At 40.3% G+C, this 6,801-nt stretch overlaps 1 pseudogene; it reads right to left on the reverse strand.

The window, feature by feature from the left end:
• Nucleotides 1–3,576: 3,576 nt before the first annotated feature.
• On the reverse strand, nt 3,577–5,326 carry LOC136123220 (ethanolaminephosphotransferase 1-like; annotated as a pseudogene).
• Nucleotides 5,327–6,801: the final 1,475 nt, after the last annotated feature.

The raw sequence follows: 6,801 nt of genomic DNA on the forward strand, positions 1-6,801 counted from the left end.
TGGAATAGCAGTATTTTCTCATAAGGAAATTGTGAAATCTGATAGGTTTGCGTGTTCTTGATATGTAGGTTACTTTCATTAGTTAGAAAAAGTTATTTAATTTAATAATAGGCCAAGTATTTTGGAACACTGTGTTATCAACAATTCTTCTGGGTAAAAGAATTTTTACAAGCTTTGGACTACACACTTTCATTGGTAGATTGAAATCAATAGAGCATTTAAAACTTATTGATTTCATTTCAAATTTAAGGGTGACCTGTATGTAAAATACACTGAAACTGAGCTGAAAATATATAATCTTATATTGTTTAATGACATTCAGAATGGGGTTGATTTAGAGATATTTTTTAGAGGAAAAAACATAAATCTTGTACTTTATCTCTTTCAAATGTTTAATAAATACATATTTATTTAATTATCAAAATAATATTAACACCAGGTACCACTTGCTAAGTGCCTACTTTACAGCAGAAGTTGTGCCCATATTTTCTTACTTCTCACAATAACCCCATAATATAGGTATGATATTTTTTAGTTCCCTTTCATAGACAATATCAGGTGCCTGGTAAATGATGGATTTGGGCTTTGAAACCAAGTGTAGCAGATCTAAATGTTTCTGCAGTGTTCATGATAACATACTTATTCATAATTTATCTGAGGAGGCAGAAAAAGATCAGGCTTGCCTTGAAAGAACTTCAGCCTTCCAATTGATGAATCAAGTCCCCCATAGAAATGCATGTTCGTTAGTCCTCTTTCCTCGAATCTGAGAAGACCCCTACCATTAGCCTGTGACTAAGAAAACACAACAGAATTGGGTTGAGTGACTTCTGAGACCAGCTGAGGAGAAGACTTGCAGCGTCAAAAGGGCTTTATGTAATGGTTCCTCTGAGGGTTCCTCAGCCTGATCATTCTCTTTCTCGCTGGTCAGTCTGGCCCCTAACAGGTTCAATGCCAAGTTTCTCGTAAGATAATCATAACCTAGATTGATATCGATGAAGATGATTGAGAGGAGAACATAAGCAAATGGAAGAATCTTACGCTTGCTTGTTCTGGGTTCCTTCCTTTTTTCAGTGGGAGTGTGTTTGATGCCCAGTGTCAGGCCCTGGTGATGTAAGGATGAATGAGACAAGGTTCCTCACCACTAGATACTCACTGAACAGAGGGAGACAGAGATCCATTGACAAACAATTTTGAATAGAGATGGCGAAGGTTTCGAGAAACTTTTCAGGCAGAAAGTGCAGCAGGTGTGGTAACTCCTAGCTAAAAGAGTTTTGGTCCTTGGTAAAACAGGTAAATCATGTGTCCACACCCAGAGCTGAGCAAGAGACCAGGGGAAATAAGAGTAGATGAAGGTGGGAGTCAAGCAGAAGATTATGGAGGGTCTTTTATGAGAAAAGTAGAAGGAATAAACAAAAGCAACAAGATAAAGGGGTGCAAGCCAGTCTTTTGTGAGGAAAGTTTTGCTAAAGTCCAGAAACTTTCTGGGTTTGAAGAGTCCACACACTTTTCTCAATCCTAAAATATTAAATTTAATTTCCTATGAGACAGTAAGCTGTTGACGATTATTCTTTTGCCATTGGTTCTAATAAGGAAACAGAGGGCAGTGTTAAATTAACTCAAATTTTAAAAATTATTCAGAGTACAATATCATAGGCACTGGGCAAAGATGTGAGCAAATTAACATAATCTTCACATTCATGGAGCTGAGAAATCAAAACAAAGGCGATACTATGAAATAGTGGGGGAATTTGGGAAAGCCCTTATGAGTTAAGATCATTTCTATACCTGGTAACCTCTAAAATAATATTGATTAACGTTGGAGCTTAACATTTCTCTAAGCTGTTTACACTATCAATTTATTTAATTTTAACAACGTATATGTAATTTAGGTATTGTTATATAATATGTATCTGTGCCTATTTTAAAGATGAAGAAATTGAAGTACAAGGAAGATAAGTAACTTGCTCAGTGTTTCACAACTGATAGCTAGCTGGTGGAAAATAAATTTGAAACCAGGCAATTGGGTTCTAATATCTTCCCTTAGTCACTGCAGTATACTACTTTGTGTTGTTTATGGTAGGTGTTTTCAAATTGCAAATTTCCCACTGCACATTCTTCCAGTGCCCTACCAGAAATGACATGGGTTTATGGTGGGGCTCAGGAAACACAATTTAAACAGACACTCCAAGTGATAGTGAAGAGGGCTGTCCTGGGATTATACTTGAAGAAACACGCTGCTAAAGCATAGAATGGCCACTTGTGAGAATGCAAAGCTACTGTGATGAGTTTTAGTGACACTTATTGCTGTTGCAGGGAGAATCACATGTATATATATAAGTGCTGAACCTGGGGTCCTACAAAGCCCCTGGACTCCTCCCAACTCTTCAAAAAGCATATACACACACACACACACACACACACACATACATAAACTTCCAGAAAGCAAAGGAATGCATCAAGACTTGGCCTGCCACTTCAGGAAGGAAGTTCTTTATTCTTCCTTTATGTCAATTATAAGAAGTGAAATGTGGCCAATTCTTGCCTATCCCAGGCTGCTGGTTAAAATCTTCTAAATTAACTCCACTCTATTAAAATCCTAGTTTTATTTTTAATTGTATATTTCCAATTCCAAGACTAGTTATTTTAAGAGCACAATTGAGACATGTATACTTTGCAATATTACAACTGTTCTGTGAAAAATAATTTATAAATATGGGTTGCCAGCAGAAAATGATGAAACCAGGTTGTTGCAGAAATTTTCACATAAAGCAACTCCCCAAGTGCAATATTTTCTATAAATGTATCACAAACCTGTGTATATGTTAATCAGGGTGACATCTTATTTGATACCTATGGTAACCTTTTCCATTTTGGCACTTTCCTTCTGATCTTGTCAGTCTGTAGCCTGTAAAATTTGCTATGCGGCACAGCAATCACTCCCTTGGAGAATAGTGATGGTGCATACAGATGAATTCTTTTGACAAAATATCATATCAACTTCCCTTATGGCAAAGGATATGAATCCTACTCATATCATAAAGTGGTTTCTTTTCTGAATACTACCTATAGAAACCAATGCCCAGAGGTAGTCAGTGACTGAAGATAAAGTGGGTAAAAGGCATTTCTAGAAGGTTGTTAAACCCAATGTAAGGGTTATATGCAAACCTCTTTCAGAAATTTAGTTAAATTGCAAAGGATTTACTTCTCTCTCTCCTTCTCTCTCTCTCTCTCTCTCTCTCTCTCTCTCTCTCTCTCTCCCCTCCCTTCCTCCCTCTCTTCTTTCTTTCTTTTTCTATTTCTCCCCTTCTCTCTTTCTCTTTCATTCTCTCTCTTTTTTTCTTTCAGTTTGTCCTGGATATGTTCATTTTCACTCAATTTTATCACTAGGAAGTAGCGAAGGGAAGCTATTGTAGATTTTGTATTGTGCTCAGGAATTGCATGGAATTTAACATTTAGATTACAATGCAACATTATAGTCCCATAGCCTTTTTCCTACAAGAGAGTTAGGTAACCTTGCCAAGTTTATTCACCCACTTATTTATTAGTTTATTCAATATAATTCATTTATTTATTAGTTTATTCAATATAATTAATTAAGCACCTTCTATGTGCTGCTAGACTCTGAGCTGGACTGCATAGCCTGTAAGTAAGTAATGGATTTAAGATTTGCACACAGTTTTGTTTGACCCCAAATTCCAAAGTGTAATGGGTTTCAGCATGAGAACATTGTTGGTAAAATCTCTTCGTATCACTTATTATCTGTTTCACTTTGGAATATTTCCCTGTCTCAAACAAATGCATTCCAGTTTCATCTCAGTTTTCCAGTCTTTTCCAAGAAATTGAGATTCCTGAAAATGCAAATTAAAGAGTATCAAACAGCCTTAATAAAACAAGAAACTCAATGACACGTATAAATGAAAAGCCTAGGAGATATAGCTTCCTTTGGGAATGGGTGTATCTAGGTGCCAAAAGTATATAATCATGTATTACTCAATATCATCCCATCTAGCCCTTTCTTTCCCTCCCTCCCTCCCTCCCTCCCTCCCTCCCTCCCTCCCTTCCTTCCTTCCTTCCTTCCTTCCTTCTTTCCTTCCTTCCTTCCTTCTTCTCTCTACTTTTCTCAGTTATACTTTCTAGTAGGTTGGTTAGAGTTTTCACATTTCTCATGCTGAACTCCAGCAACTCCTTTCAAATTACCTTCAAATTTACAAGGAGAGTTTTATATCTTAATAGTGCTAAGAAAATCATAAAATTTAACTTCATTTGGCCAACTTAGATTACATATATATTCCTTTTAAAAACAAAACCAACATGGTCCTTTTTTATCAGCTAGGCTTGGGTCGCTAGCATCAGCTTCATAGACTGAGTTGTGTTTCAAGGTGTTATTTTTATAGCTTCTGAAAAAGTTTAATAAACTCATTGTAAGAGTCATGCATAATGCACAACCAATGATTATTGCAGTGAATAGGTCTCTATAAAATAAATTAAACAGGAAAGGTTCATACCAGGCCTCAACTCCCACAATCGCAGTCACTATGTAGACAAAAGAAACAGTCACCTGGCTAATGTCATTTCCCCATGGCAGGAAAAGAATCCCTGTGTTATACTTTTCACAGTGGGACAGGATGAAAGAAAATAAAATTACCCAGAGCAGGAGATAAAGAACAAAAACACTGACACCAGATGATCCTCATCGAAAAATGGAATACACAGTTACAACAAAGTAAACACATGACCAACTATCCAGGCCATGGTCAAAAAGCTCCCTTAATGGGGTGCTGGAATTGATTCTACAGGCTTGCTTTCCATCCACACCATCAAGAATGCAGGCTACGAAGTTGAGGATGCCCACTACAATCCAAACCCAATCAGGTACATGCTTGTGACCTGATACTGAAGCATAAAAGTCGGGATCAAAGTATGCCATAAGCAGAAAATTGAACACAACCAGCAGAAAGCCAGAAAAATTTATCAGATTTGGAGTCAGCCAAGTAGGGAACTTCAGAGCCACAGAGGGGAGTGCAGCAATAGGGGTGCAGAGGGCAAAGTGAAGAGAGTCCCGCACAGAGGATCAGCACTGACCAGCACTCACCAGCCTGAGACACTTGTCTGCTCACCCGCCGGGGCGGGTGGGGGCTGGGAGCTGAGGCTCAGGTTTCAGAGGTCAGACCCCAGGGAGGGGACTGGGGTTGGCTGCATAAAGAGAGCCTGAAGGGGGCTAGTGCACCATAGCTAGACGGGAGGGAGTCCGGGAAAATGTCTGAACCTGCTGAGAGGCAAGAGACCATCGTTTCAAGTGCGCAAGGAGAGGGGCTTCCTGCTCCATGTGCTCACAAATGGCAGAGCACTGCCTAAGTGAGCTCCAGAGATGGGCGTGAGCTGCAGCTATCATCTTGGACCCCAGAGGTGGGCAAAGGAGAGCTACTACTGCCACCGCTGCCACCAAGAGTCTTGTGTGCAAACGCAGGTCACTACCCACACCCTACCAAGAACCTGTGCAGCATGCCACTGCCAGGGTCTCATGATCTAAGGCCAAATTCTGTGGGAGAACATAGGGCATAGCTCAGGCTGTTGCAACTACACGCTGACATCTGCCACCGCAGACTGTCCCCGCATCACAATTATGACTACCTTACCCTTCCTTCTCCCTGGGCTGAGTGAGCAAGAGAGCCCTAATCAGCGCTGCTTTAACCCACTCCTGTCTGGGTGGGTAACAGATGCCTGAGGGTTACCTACAGGCAGAGGTAGGGGCAAAACCAAAGCTGAACTCCAGGAACCATGTGAACAAAGAAGAGAAAGGGAAATTTCTCTGTGCAGCCTCAGGAGCAGTGGACTAAATCCCACAATTTGCTTGATACACCTTGCATGTGTGGAATACCTGAATACAACGGTGTTCCCAAAATTGAGGCAGTGGACTTTGGGAGTAACTGTAGACTTGGGGTTTGCCTTCTGTGTTTGATTTGGTTTTAGATTCATGTTTATATTAGTTTAGTTTTTAGTGATTGTTTTCATTTGTAGTTTGTATATTGGTTTCGTTGCTTTCTTCCTTTCTTTTTTTCCTCTTTTTGTGACTGTGTGTGTATATTTTTCTTTTTGTGATTTTGTCTGCTTCGTGTTGCTTTTACCATTTGTCTTGGGGTTCTGTCTGTTCATTATTTTTTCTTCCTTTTCTTCTTAGCTATGTGGCTGGTAGGGTTTAGGTGCTCTGATGGGGTGTCGGGCCTGAGCCTCTGAGGTGGGAGAGCTGAGTCCAAGACGCTGGACCACCAGAAACCTCCCAGCCCTATGTAATATTAATTGGTGGGAGCTCTCCCAGAGATCTCCGTCTCAACACTAAGAACCAACTCCACCCAAAGGCCACCAAACACCAGTGCTGGATGCCCCACGCCAAACAACTAGCAAGAGAGGAACACAACCTCACTCATTAGCAGACGGGCAGCCTAAAGTCATACTAAGTTCACAGACTCCCTCAAACAAACCACTGGATGCACCCTCCCACCAGAAGGACAATGTCCAACCCCATCCACTACAACACAGGCACCAGTCCCCCGCACCAGGAAGCTTTAACAACTCACTGAACCAAACTCACCCACTGGGGGCAGAAACCAGAAATAAGAGGAACTACTAACCTGCAGCCTGTGAAAAGGAGATGCCAAACACACTAAGTTAAACAAAATGAGAAGAGAGAGAAATATGCAGCAGATGAAGGAGCAAAGTAAAAACCCACCAGACCAAACAAATGAAGAGGAAATAGGCAGTCTACCTGAAAAGGAATTCAGAGTAATGATAGTAAAGATGATC

Source organism: Phocoena phocoena, chromosome 5, assembly GCF_963924675.1.
Source record: "Phocoena phocoena chromosome 5, mPhoPho1.1, whole genome shotgun sequence".
NCBI classification, from domain to species: domain Eukaryota; kingdom Metazoa; phylum Chordata; class Mammalia; order Artiodactyla; family Phocoenidae; genus Phocoena; species Phocoena phocoena.